Below are 14,033 nucleotides of genomic sequence, written 5' to 3'. Positions count from 1 at the left end.
AAAGCCTTTAAATGTTATTTCCAAGAAACAATGCCACTAGAGAAGTACTGCTAATTAACTTTCTTCAGAAGATAAACCTTTGTACTATAGAGTGTATTTAAATCACTGAAAGCAGCTAAGAGCAAGAACTGGGAAACAGCAAAACCTGAAAAGGGAAAATGATACTTGGAATTATTGCAAAGTTATTTTTTTTAATTTATAAAAACGTATCTTAAATTCACTTCACAAGTGTTAGGCTCAGATCTTAGTTTAATAGTTAGCTTGGGAAAAAAGACCTGGATGAAGCTATTTAAAAAGTAAGTCATGCCAGACATGATGGCTCATGTCTGTAATCATAGCTACTCAGGAGGCTGAGATCTGAGGATCAAAGTTCCAAGCCAACCCAGGGAACAAAAGGACCTGAGACTTATCTCCAATTAACCTGTAGAAAACGGGAAGTGGGGCTTGGCACAAAGCTAATGTGGTAGCCTTGACCTGAAGAGCTCAGGGACAGTGCCCAGACCCAGTTCAAGCCCCATGACTCGCAAGAAAAAACAAACAAAAAAAAAAAAACAAAAAACAGTAAGTCATACATCCTTACCTATAAATAAATAATACTCCCAGTCTCTTTTGGGTAGTTAACAAAATCAATATGCATAATGTATAATCAAATTCAATGCCTCACATCAAATACTCAGTAACTGCCAACAATTTGTTTGACAATTCTCTAGAAGGAATGATTCAGTCTTCATTTAGAGATGGCCCACGAAGCCTTGTCACATTTTGTCTGATTTCTTCCATGTGTACAGCTTATCACTTGTTAAGAATATTTTCAAAATCTATACTCCTTAATATAAGAAATAAAATTCGTGTCTGAGTGCCAGTAACTCATGCCTATAATCGTAGCTACTCAAGAAGCCTAGGCAGGAAAGTCAATGAGACTCATATCTCCAGTTAATCACAGAAAAAGATGGGAGTGGCACAGTGGCTCAAGTGGTTGTTTGGTAGTCTTGAACAAAAATGTAGAGGGACATCACCCAGGCTCAGAGTTCAAGCCCCAGGATAGGCAAAATAATTACATAAATCAATAAATAAATCAATAAATAGCATTTGCTTTTTGATATTCATTCATAATATCCTGTAAAATTTTGGACTGTTAGATATGGTCTCACTTTGCTTAATGTTTTGTTCTAAAATATTAATGATAAAGTTAATAAGTATGATTTATAAGTATGATTTTAGACACATGTACATCCTTTTCCTCAGTCCTAAGTAGAGAAACCAAAAAAACAAAACATAAGAAGATGATCAGAAAGCACATGGTTTGGAGTTAATTAAAAGAAGATTTGAAAACAGAAAACTCACTTTTAAAATAGATTATGTTTCTAATAATGATATTTGAAGCACTCATTTTATAGAGGCAGACACTACCAAAAGATATTAAAACAATGATTCCTTTCAAAAATATTTCCAGTGCATGTGTATGACCAGTAAAATACTTTTTTAAAGTAGGACTATTAGGTTTTAAGTTGCTATCTTCCTCTTTACCTTACATGTTTCTTATGTCACCATATAGACTGTTTTAAGAGCTTTATAATAGTCTATACTGTTTGGAACTTCATTTTAAACCAATTTTTTATTCAAAGTTTTACCTCATCTAATTTTGAAAGATTGCAAAGAATGTTCTTATAATTACACAAAGCTAATAGCTCTTAGTATTCTTCTCCAAATATCTTATTAGAATTTATCTCAACTTCTCTAGCACTAACACAATGAATTTCAAGAGCCCATGGAAAGCTGAAAAATAATAAGGACCAAGAGATCTCCACACCAATGTGTATGACCAGTGCACTTTACTACCTTACTCCTTTGGCGTATACATGTAAATTTTCATTACTATTTATTAACTTGTTGACAGAAAAACTAAACTAAATTTTTGGTAAATTATCTCATTTCTCTTGTGTAGAACCAACTATAACTCATTTATTCTGGGCCTCAGTACAGCACTATTACGTAACTTTGTCAAATGAACTGCAAGACACATTCAAATTTCATGACATTTTCAAAAAGGTACAAGTCACTGTATTGTTGAGACAACCTGCTATCAGTTCAGGAACAATATGCTGTTTGAAAAGAGAACAGAAAAAGTTATTTGTAAGATTACTTTACCAAATAACATTATTGAATATTACATAATGGAAATGGCAGAATATAGAAGAGAAAGTATCTTTTATATACAATGGATGGCATATTTCCTTTACACTAGTAATAGAAAAATAGGTATATGTATTGAAGCATAAGCATAATACAATGTATGTATATATGCATATGAAGGGCATTTTACTAAATGAAAATTTGGGCTACTAATTTCCTTGACTGCTGCTTATTTTTTATTTTGGGATTTTTTTTTGCCAGTCCTGAGGCTAGAATTCAGGGCCTGGGTATTGTCCTTGGGCTTTCGCAAGGCTAGTGGTCTACCACTTGAGCCACAGCACCACCTCTGGCTTTTTCTATGTATGTAGTACCGAGGAATTGAACCTGGGTCTTCTTGCATGCTAGGCAAGCATTTTATCACTATGCCAAATTCCTGGCTGGCTGCTTATTTCTGTTCATGAATAATATTTAATTTGGATTAGAAATAAATGGGTGAAGGTTACTGTGCCCTGGGAAGGGTGTTAATAAATAAATGCCAGAGGTTGTACATTAATGTCAATATTTAGACTGCATGAAGCTAGGGAGACCAGTTGCCAGCCAGTCTAATTAATTCTGATCACTTTCCAACAAAGGCAATCATGACCATCAAGATATAAGATAGATTGTGAACAATAAGAACACCATGTAAGGATCTACACAGCAAAGTAAACTCTGATTTTCTCTTCAGCAACCAATATCTTCTTGAACAGAAATGAATCAGGGTCAGATGAAGTAGAGAGCTGATGTTTAGTAAGATTCTGATTTGCAGGAAAAACGAGTTCTTCAGTTGTACTAAGAGAATTGCAACCATAATTAATGATGCTGTATTTAGGCCTCAAACTTTTTTTAAGAGGTAGATTTTATTGTGTTTTCTTACCACAATTAAACATAAAGGAATTAATGACAGAAAAATGGCATGTTGGAAATGAAGAAGTAAGAACAAACATTTCTCTCCAAGACAAAATAAAAGTCATCTGTACTGGGACCTAGAGTTTGGCCTAGTGGTTAAAGTGCTTACCTAGCATGCACGAAGACCCGGGTTCGTTTCCTCGGTACCACATACATAGAAAAAAGCCAGAAGTGGTGCTGAGGCTCAAGTGGTAGAGCTCTAACCTTGAGAAAGTCCAAGCCCAGGACTGGCAAAAAAAAAAAAGTCATCTGTACAACTTCTAGTGACCATTAAACTCAGTGACACATTCCATTACTTGTTTGGCTTGGAATAATTGCTCATTGCCTGAAACACAACTCTTCTGATGTGAAAGTAATAGGATCCCTTAAAATTATAAGTAATAGAGGAGTAAGGGAGGAAGAGGAAATTAGTTGGATAAAATACATTGTATGCATAGGCACGACTACTATATGCTAATGAAAGTCAATTTTCAAAAAACTAGTGAAAAATCACGCAAAATACTCACTTATAGATTAACTTTTGTTCATTAATTGGTGATATTCCTTGTCTTCCTCTTACCTAAAAAATACATTGATGGGACACTGTTGGACATATGTAGAAATCGACATCCATCCATATGCTATGTGAAAAGCAATGCAGAATGTTGTCAGAGTGAAATATCACCAATTAGTTTTAAAATTTTATCTTAACTTTCTAATAGTTGGGTAGATTGAAGCATTTAACCTTTTAAGTTTGCCTATGATATGCTGGGAGTATATGATATAGTACTAGAAGATATATTCAGGTAAATACAGTAATATTTTAGCATTAAAAATGAACAGAAAGTGGCATTGATGGCTCAAGCCTGTTATCCTAGATACTCAGGATGAAGAGAATCATGGTTCAAAGCTGGTCTGGGCAGGAAAACACATGAGGCTCTTACATCCTATTAATCACAAAATCCAGAAGTAGGAGTAGCACTCAAGCTCTATGACCAGCAGACACACAGAGAAAACCTGTTGTAAACATTGATAAACGTAATTGAAATTTCAGATTTAACTTTACTAATACATAAAACTTATTAAACTTATCCACTTTGGATCACATATAAACTGCATCCTGTTTTATGCTTAGGAAATAATTTTAAGCTCATTATGCTTTATGTTTTCATTGTGGTAAGCTTCTAAATGTATCGATAATTAGCAATCCTTTACCGTAGCGAGTATTCATTAAATGGTTTGCAGGGAATAAAGGATTAAGTCACATTATGGAAATCTTCACAGTGCTTGTATGTTGTATTGAAGCCTTTTAAATTCAAAAGAGTATTTTAAAGAAATACAGAAAAATCACTGAAGTGTGGCAATATTCTGTGTGGGAGACAATAGGGCATTCTAAGATTTACAATTAGAGAAAAGAAATAATGCTAATGTTACTTTCAGACTAAAAGCCATCAAACAAGTAATTTAGAAAGTAATCAGTTGAATGTGACTTTGAATGTCACCTAACTGGTTTGTAAGTCTACAAACCAGTCTTGATCAAAGAAGTACAACAGGACAAGAGGAGATGGAAATTTGAAGACAAAGATAACAAACCATTGACATTTACTTGTTCTTGTCTTATATGTGTATAAAGACAATATTAGATTCATGGTCAACTGAAAATGATCAGCAAATATTTACCAGTAACTTATTAATTCAAGGACTATTGTAAGGCATGGAAATCACAATATACTTCTTTTAAAAAACTAATAGAACAGTTCTCTCTCTGTCTCTAGGTCTCTGTCTCTCTGTCTCTCTATAGTATCTCTTCCCCACCCCTCTCTGTTCCTATCAAAATTGTAAATCCTTCCTTCCATTAACATATGCTTCTACTCAGGAAGATATACTGACCTTTAGGTAAACCATGGTGGTTTTCAAACTGTGGGGGTGGAGGGGTGGGTGGATGTGCCAGTGGTAGGGCTGTTTCTGAGTATTTTTCCCCAAAGTTAGCCCTCAACCACTTAACCCACAGCTCCACTTCTGGCTTTTTGGTAGTTAATTGCAGTTAAGAGTTGCATGTTTCCTGCCTATCATCCACGATCCTTGATCTCAGCCTCCTGGGTAGCTAAGATTATAGGCATTAGCTATAAATAATGCATTTTGAAGAAATTTTTTACTGGATGATAGATGCATCCCTTTACAAAAATCAAATCTTAGAATCTTTCATTATTTTTCCCATTCAAAATATTAAAAGGATCATGGTACCTTTTTCCAATAAAAGGAAAAAAGCATGATAGGCAATAGTGACTCAAACCTGCAATCCTAGTTGGAAGCTAGCCTGGGTAGGATAGTCTGTGAGTTGCTTATCTCCAATTAACAACCAGAAACCCAGAAGTGGAGCTGTGGTTCAAAGTGGTAGAGCACTAGACTTGAGCAAAATGTCTTACAGGCAGCATCTAGGTCCTGAGTTCAAGCCCCATGACCAATCCAATAAAAAAGAAAAAGAGCTTTTTGAAAGAATGACTAAGTCTAGGACTGGAATAGAGAATATGAAAATGAGTTTTATAAATCTCATTTGCCAGAAAGTAATGGAATATATGAAAATATGAAAGAATCAGGGCCTATCAAAAAGATAAAAAGACAAGATAAAAGATTTTCTAGTATCAAATTTTAGAAAATTATAATAGAACCATTTGAAAAAGTTACCCAATGTATAAAATGAATCTATGGGTGCATACTTAAGTTAATAAATCATTAGATAATTAGACAAGGGAGAAAACACAGATGTTTTACACAGAAAAATTTTCAGTATGTAGATCCTCTTCATGGAGGTAGGAGGAAGAGAGGGGAAGGGAGAAGGGAGAGGAGGGGGAAGAGGAGGAGGAAGAAACAGAAAAGGAGGAAGCAGGAGGAGAAAAGGAGGAGGAGGAAGAGGGGAAGAGGGAGGGGGAAAGGATGAGACATATTGAGAGCAGATATCCTTGGCATAAAGTGATATGAGTGATATATTCCTTACCTTTTTGATCTTTCTCCAGAAAGTCATAATTGCAATCTAACTTGGAAACTAGTATCCAAATATTCTAGCTAAATAGACCTAGTGGTAGATATATATATCAGAGAGTGGCAGCATAGTTTCTAAGTGGAGAAAGAAGGAACTATTTACTAAAGCTATAGGGAACATAAATATGTATATATGAAATGTGCACTGGGTTAACTAAGTACCAGTTGCTAATAACCACAGCTAGATCATTTCAGCGCATAAATTAGGCAAGAGCTAACGAGGCTAGGTGGGCAATTTAGTAGTGGCACTAACAAGTATCAATAAGTATTTTAAGAAAATTTTATGGGAACAACATTAATGAGATAGAAAGAGGCACAAGTAGAGAATATGGTTATGATTTTCCTTTCTTTTATGTTTAACAATAAGATTTTTTCCATTTCTATTATGATTAAAATTGAACAGCTCTGGTAAAGACAGAAAATACTGGAATGAAAATAAAGAAATGATTAATTAAGTCCTATTCTTTTATTTGATTTGGTTTGATTGGATTGTATTTAATTTTATTTTTAAACACAAGCTCAGTATATAACCCAGGCGAGGCTAGAACTATCAGTTCTCCTGCCTCATGTTTTAGACATGCATGTCCATGCTTGACAAACTCACATGAAATCTGGAGATGTTGGTCTTTCACAATTACTAAAGACATGTACATAACTTAGTATGTTTAAATATGGAATACTAAGGGATTTCCCATGTGTTGGATGCTTTATTATTTTTAAATACAAGGCAAATTCTTCTGCTTGGAATGAAAACAAGTTTAAATCATTGAGGCTTTAGGAAAGTATTAAATGTTAGGAAAGTGCCACTTCAGGAAATACATGAATAGCTTTAGAGTGTATAAGTGGGTTAGGCACAATGAAATTATGCCGTAATATTCAACTACATGAATTATTTTCTGAAAGCTATCAGTGTTCTTAGCATAAAGAATGAGGAAACAGATGATTGACTCCAGTAAAAGCTTACAGCATCTGAGGGTTCCCGGGAGGTATTATAAAACTCAGAGCGTGGCCATCAAAGTTCATATGCTTTACTTATCATAATGAGTACATTAAAACAATACAATAATTTGGCCAAGAGTTGACTCAAGTCTGTAATCCTATCTAATGAAGAGTCTGAGATCTGAGGATCCTAGTTAAAAATCAGCCCAGAAAGGAATGGCCATGAGATGCTTATCTCCAGTTAATGACCAAAACCTGAAAGTAGAGCTATATCTCAAGTGATAGAGTACTAGCTTTGAGCACAAAAGCTTAGGAATAGCATCCATGTTCTGAGCTTAAGCTCCAAGATTGCTGACACCAAAGAGGAAAAAACAATTACTAAGATTGAATTTAACATACTTTTTCTATTACTTAGATTATATATCATTTATATAAGCTCATACAATTTTGAGAAGGTGGATAATTTATCTGAATCTGTAAGAGAAAAAATAGCATCTTCGTGAAAATCACAGGTGTTGCGTTCTCAATGTTTATAGCTCCCAGAGATTCATACAATAGAAACCTGATCAACATGTAATCACATTACGCAGTGCCTTCGGCAAGTAAGGAGATTTGAAGGACAGAACTTTCACAAATTTCATTAGATTGTATTTGTGCCCTTAAAAAGGAACTATGGTGCATAGCTGTGCTATCTTTCATGACAACTTGGGGATTCCCAATTTGTCAGCCCCTTGACATTGAACATCTCTTCCAAACTATGGTAAAATACATCATTGTAGATGTGTAAACTAACCAGGTTATGACAATCCTTCATTCAATGGCATAACTTCTTTATGTCATAGTACAAAATGAAGCTAATCCCATTTTAATTGTGAGCAATTTTGTTTTATACATTATATCTTCCTCTGAACTGATTATCTGCATCTTTGTTATTTGCTTCACCATGGAAATCTTACGTCTGCTTTTAATATGAGTTTCATACATTAAAATGCAGATATTGACATGAAATATTGCGTAAGTCATGTTGTGAGGATGAAATTGTATAATGAACTTGTCATAACTAATGTCCTTATAATTGCTGCTTATGCTAGGATTTCTCACATCAACATGAAGAAAAATTCAAAGAAGTTGAGGGATCCCTTCACAGTTATTTATTTTACAATCATTATTAAAATATACATGATATGAGAAGCATCACATTACATACTAGAAAAATAAGAGCATAAAGGTAAATATTTGCCATGACTGCTTTGTGTGTTGAAGGTAGAAATTATCCATGTAGATTAATTCTTGTGAAAATCATGAAAGTAGTAACAACAATGAGATGTTGCAGAAATCAAGAACAGAATATCTAGGAGAGTGTTTGGAAATTTAGCAAAACTTTCCAGAAATGTGACATTTCAGACTGAAAGAAAAATGTGGTCTGAGATGATGAAGCAAAAATGATCTCAAAATGGGCCCAAAACGGAGTTTGATCTCAAAATGGGCCCAAAATGGAGTTTGGCCTAATGTTAAGAGTGCTCGCCTAGAATGCATGAAGACCCAGATTTAATTCCTCGGTACCACATGCCTAGAAAAAGCCAGAAGTGGTGCTATAGCTCAGGTAGCATAGCTCTAGCCCAGGCCCTGAGTTCAAGCCCCAGGACTGGCAAAAAAAAAAAAAAATGATCTCAAGGTGCTCACAGCCTTGCAGCAAGAATGAAGAGGATTCAATAAGATACACATTAATAGATCACAAAAGCATTTTATAAAAACAGGTAAGTCATATGGTTTCTTTGTACTTCCCTCCCTCCTTTGCTTCTTTCCATTCTTCCTCCCTTTCTTTCCTTTCTTTCTTGTTTTCCTTCCCTATTTCTTCCTCTTTCCAATTCTATCTCTTCTTTTCTCTTTCTCTCTGCATTTCTCTCTTCCCCTTCCTTTCTTTTGTTTGTATTTATTCCTTTCAGATTTCTCCAATGCTCAATCATCAATCATTGGGCTAATTTTAAGTACTTGTATATACTAAGCATAGAGACAATACTCTTTCCTAAAATTTTAGATAGGATAACCTAGCCATGACTTTTTGCAAATGGTGAGAATATACTGCCCTATTAGAAGCTGGAAAGAGGCTGTATAATACAGAAAAAAGAAAGTACATTTTTTAAAAAATCATGTAAGCAGATTCTCCCTATGCATTTCACACTAGCCGTCTGTTGTGTTGGTAGCCATGAGGTGATAGGTAAATGATTGTACATTTGACTCAGGAATAGAGCCAGCTCAGCTATTGAAGACTTCTTTCCTCATAAGATGAACTCAATTATTAATCTTCATCCTCTTTCTGGGTCCCAGTTTACCTCTCTAATGTTTGCTATGCTCACCTAAATATTTTGTCAACGTAGATCCTTCCTTTCTACATATTGCAGTGGGAAGGCCCTTTTTACATCCTCTGTGATTTTTGCTTTTGCAAGAAGCTAGCTTCTAATCATTTTCTCTCCTAGTGATTTTTTCCAATTAGTTGAACGAATGATGGTATTTGTTTACAGCTTCCAGTGTTGCCTATTAAAAAAACACCAGTTATTCATTTAGGAAAATTGCTTGATCAATGCTAGGCAGTCCTATTATATTTTTTTCTGCTGATAGGAGGAAAGAGTGACAGGCCAGATTGAAACAACTGGAGAAACAGATTGTTGAATTAGACGCCAAGACATAATTAGATGCACTGTGCAACAATTGGGTAGGATTGGAAGCATTTAAGGCTGTACATAATCAAATATCGCCTGGAAACACTGCAGCATTCTTATTTTATGCTAAATAGATTTTTATGGAAGAGTAATAAAGGAGGAAATCTGCTTGCTAATTTGATTTAAAAACGTGATGAATCTCTGTTATTTCAGTTATTAAGACTCCAAATAAGAGGTGGCTAATTGGAAAAGAAAAGCAGAAATTAATTTCATATTTAAGATCTATTTTCAAAGTGGAATTATTTGTAATAATGAAAGATGCAGTTTCATAATTAGACTCAGAATATATATGTTTCTAACTTCTTTGTAAAGAAAATTAAAAAGAGAACATATTTCTCTGGATCATCAGTATGAGAGAAAGAAGACCGTTTATCAATAATATAGGCCCATTTACAGAAAAGAGACTGAAAGAATTCCACTTGGTAAAAGCCATCCCAAAGAAGAATCCTATATTTGAAGACTGTAACCATTGTCTACGTATTCTATTTAATGTCAGTCATCATTTCATGATTTTAGAAGACACAACTTTTTTTGACTTACGTATTCATTAGACATAACCAAACACCAGCTATGTAACAGGCAGGTATTCTAGATGTGAGAAAGTGGGATGTAGTTGAGAATATCGGACATGAAATTTCTATCTCAAGAATCTTGCATTCTATTAGAAAATAAAGAATAAAAAGTAAACAAGCTTAATGTAAGTATAACGTATCACATATTGAATAGTAATGAATGCTAGCAAAAACAAACTTGCAGATCCGTGAACAGTGTGGGTAGAGCGAGATGAATATTTCAATGATCAGAAGGAGCTCATGTTGTGGATCCAAAGAAAGCCTTTGTGCAAAAGTGCAAAGTCCCTGAAAAAGAAAGCAGTTCATTTGTTGGAGGCAGCAGTGAGAAAACTTGTGTTGATACCCTAAATCTAAAGGACAGCAGTACTCAGACCAGATTTTAGAAAACTGTGGTACCAGAGAAGATCAGTGACTTCTAATCAGAATAAGATCTAAAGCACTGACTGGGCTGGTTTTCCTCAAAAGAAAAATGAGCAGTTACCTTTCACTGGATGTGAACTGTTAGTACTGTGAACAATGCAGCCTTGCACAATTTCCCAAAGAGCCTTTTAAAGAGGATTTGGAACTTCGTTTCGAATCATAATTCCAGAGACAACTCTGGTCTCTTTTCTACTCACATGTATCGCTCTCTTTTATTATTTACACTACTTACTTCTTCACACACAAAATCTAACATGCATCTTTAAATTAAATGTAGTACAACAACTTTGCCACAAGAGAAATCTTGAAATATGATATCATGATAATCCAATTTAAATACCTGCACATTGCATTTCTTTTACGGCCAGAGATGTTGAGCATTTCTTCATGTGTCTATAGGCCATTCTTATTTCTTCTTCAGAGAAGACTCTCTTTAAGTCTTTAGCCCATCTTTTAATGGGATGGTTGTTTCTTTGGAGATTAGTTTTAGAGTGATTCAATTTTTTGAGCTGTTGACATATTTTAGATAGGAGGCCTTTGTCTGTTGTATGGTTAGTGAAGATCTTCTCCCACTCCGTAGGCTTTCTATTTAGTTTGCTAGCTATTCCCTTAGCCATACAGAAGCTCTGTATTTTAATGGAGTCCCACTTATCCATACTTTCTCTGATTTGTTGTGCTTCTGGGTCCTTATTAAGAAACTTTTAACCTGTGCCAAGGAGACCTAGTGTAGTGTATCTCCTATTCCTTCTTGTAAAGTTTTCAGTGTGTCTGCTTTTACCTTGAGGTCTTTGATCCATTTGGAATTAATCCTGGTGCAGGGTGACAAAGAAGAATCCAACTTTAGTTTTCTGCTGGTGCTTAACCAGTTCTGCCAGCACCACTTGTTAAAGAGGCTGTCTTTCTTCCATTCTATTTTTTTGGATCCCTTATCAAAGATTAGGTGGCCATAGGTCTGTGGGTTAAAAAGAAATGCAAATCAAAACAACTCTAAGAACCCACCTCACTCCAGTTAGAATGGCCATGATCAGGAAATCTAATAACAACAGATGCTGGCAGGGATGTGGCCAGGAGAGATCACTGCTACACTGTTGGTGGGAGTGCAGATGCATCCAGCCACTGTGGAAAGCAGTATGGCAGTTTATCAAAGACTAAACATAGCATTCCCCTATGACCCAGCAATTCCACTACTTAGCATTTACCCACTTGTCCAGAAACAAGGACATACTAAATCCACTAGCATAACAATGTTCATTGCAGCACTATTTACCATAGCAAAGATATGGAACCAACCCAGGTGCCCCTCAGTTGATGAGTGGATCAACAAGATGTGGTATTTATACACATGGAACTCTATGCTGCTGTCAGAAAGAATGACATTGCCCCATTTGTGAGGAAATGGAAAGACTAAAAAAAATTATATTAAGTGAAGTAAGCCAGACTCAAAGGAACATAGGCTCAATGGTTTCCCTCATTTTGTCATAATCAGTAGAAACCTTGGGCTCTCCTAGCAGAGATTTCCAGTAGAACAAAACCTAGATACATAATACCATAGGATGACGCTAAATGAAAGGACCTCCAGGATATAGAAACAAAAGTCATATAATGTGTGATTGTTGTCCTTAATGTACTATGTTATCTCTCATCTCTTTTGCTGTCCTTGGTTATCTCATATTGTTACAATGTTTTACCTTGTTATCTGATATAATGTGCATATGTTTATTTGGTTATTTGAAATAGGATAGGGAAGGGGGGAAACAAGATGAGCAGTGGGGTGGGGGAGGGAAATTGGGACCAAAACATGAGAAAGGACATCAATGTTTGTGACGTAATGCACCTTCTATCTGGCAAATATAATGTAACCCTTCTATTAATTACAATGTACGATCTGAAAAAAAATACCTGCAAATTGGCAAATCTGGCATGAGTTTAAATTCTTCTCATGCGTCCTATATGTGACAACTATTCTTTGTTTTTTTCCCCTTAAAAATTTCATTTGAATCAAGATAAATTAATTCTGAGCTATTACTTTGTTCAGATATAAACTAAAGGGCCATCTGTATTTTCTATTTCATGTACTTTCTCATTCTTTTTTCATGTTATCATTAAACAACACTATTACTTGGTGAAATTTGGTTTTGTTTTTAGATGGCCAAATGAATTCCAAATTCATTTCAAAGGATTCATCTGGAAGCCAGCTAAGGCTACTCAAAGTTCTATTCCAGCCATGGTTTTATTATTGCTAATTGACAAGTACAATTTTACAACACTAAGTTTGTCATTGAACATTTTTCTCTCTCTGAATGACCATAATTTAATCAAACTTGCTTTAAATTCCTTATTATTTCATAATGAAATCGAAAATACCTTACAAGCAAATGCCTCTTTTCCAGAAATTAAATAGAGAGAAAAGGGTTCACAGGCCAAAGAGTAACAATCACTGCAAACACAATTACCTTTTCACCTGCAAGATAAAGCAACTCTAACCTTAAAAAAAAATCCAATATCATAGTAGCCCAGTATTTTCTCCTACCTGGTTTAGAAATACATTATGATCATGTTCCCACCAAACAGGGGTGGGGAAGATGGGCTATTTGGGCCTATTAAAATAGCAAATCGATTGGTGTTTTCCTGAGAATGAAATATTGGCAATCCCATAAGTACAGACTTTCCACCTAAAAGTAGACATAAGATTTTTCTGTCTGTCTAGAAACACTATGTACATCTGCCACTAGTGGCAACCAAAGTGGAAATTTCTTAACCCTTCATCCTTCCTATGCTAATTAAAATGGTGATGACCCCAGGAGGTAGCAAGCAATCATTTTGCACAAAGCACTTGAAGGGCCACTTGGTGATGGCTGCCCAGCACATATGGAACCTTTCATAAGTAACCTGTAGGAGTTCTCTGAAGATATAACACTGATGCTAGAAAAAAGATGTTGAGTGATGGAGACAGAGTTAATATGATGTAGGGGTGGGCAGGTATATCTGCTTGGATTCACATCAGATAAAGGTAAAAAGACACTAGACATGATGTAAAGAAGATGGAAGGGAAAATTACCTTCAGAGAAAACTATAAAGAGAAACCTTTAAAAAAAAAGTTTGTGTTAATAAAAATCAGCTGGACATCCCATTCTCAATCTGTTAAAGACTAATCTTTACCTCAAGTCATTTTTATGACACCAAATAACTGGAACTTTTCAGACATTTTATATACACAAGGCAAACTAATCACTAAACTATGAAGGTAAAGATCTACTTTCCAGTATAGTAATTGATTAGTGTT

The 14,033-nt window shown here is 35.1% G+C and overlaps 1 protein-coding gene across 3 annotated transcripts in view; it reads left to right on the top strand.

Annotated features, from left to right (window-relative positions):
- The window catches only part of Fut9 (fucosyltransferase 9), a 157,430-nt gene that overhangs the window by 94,322 nt on the left and 49,075 nt on the right, over window positions 1–14,033 (top strand). The window lies entirely within an intron of this gene.

Source organism: Megascapheus bottae, chromosome 8, assembly GCF_031878675.1.
Source record: "Megascapheus bottae isolate mThoBot1 chromosome 8, mThoBot2.hap1, whole genome shotgun sequence".
In the NCBI taxonomy this organism is placed as follows: Eukaryota; Metazoa; Chordata; class Mammalia; order Rodentia; family Geomyidae; genus Megascapheus; species Megascapheus bottae.
The sequence above is the reverse complement of the archived record's forward strand: the minus strand, read 5'-3'. Positions and strand labels throughout refer to the sequence as shown.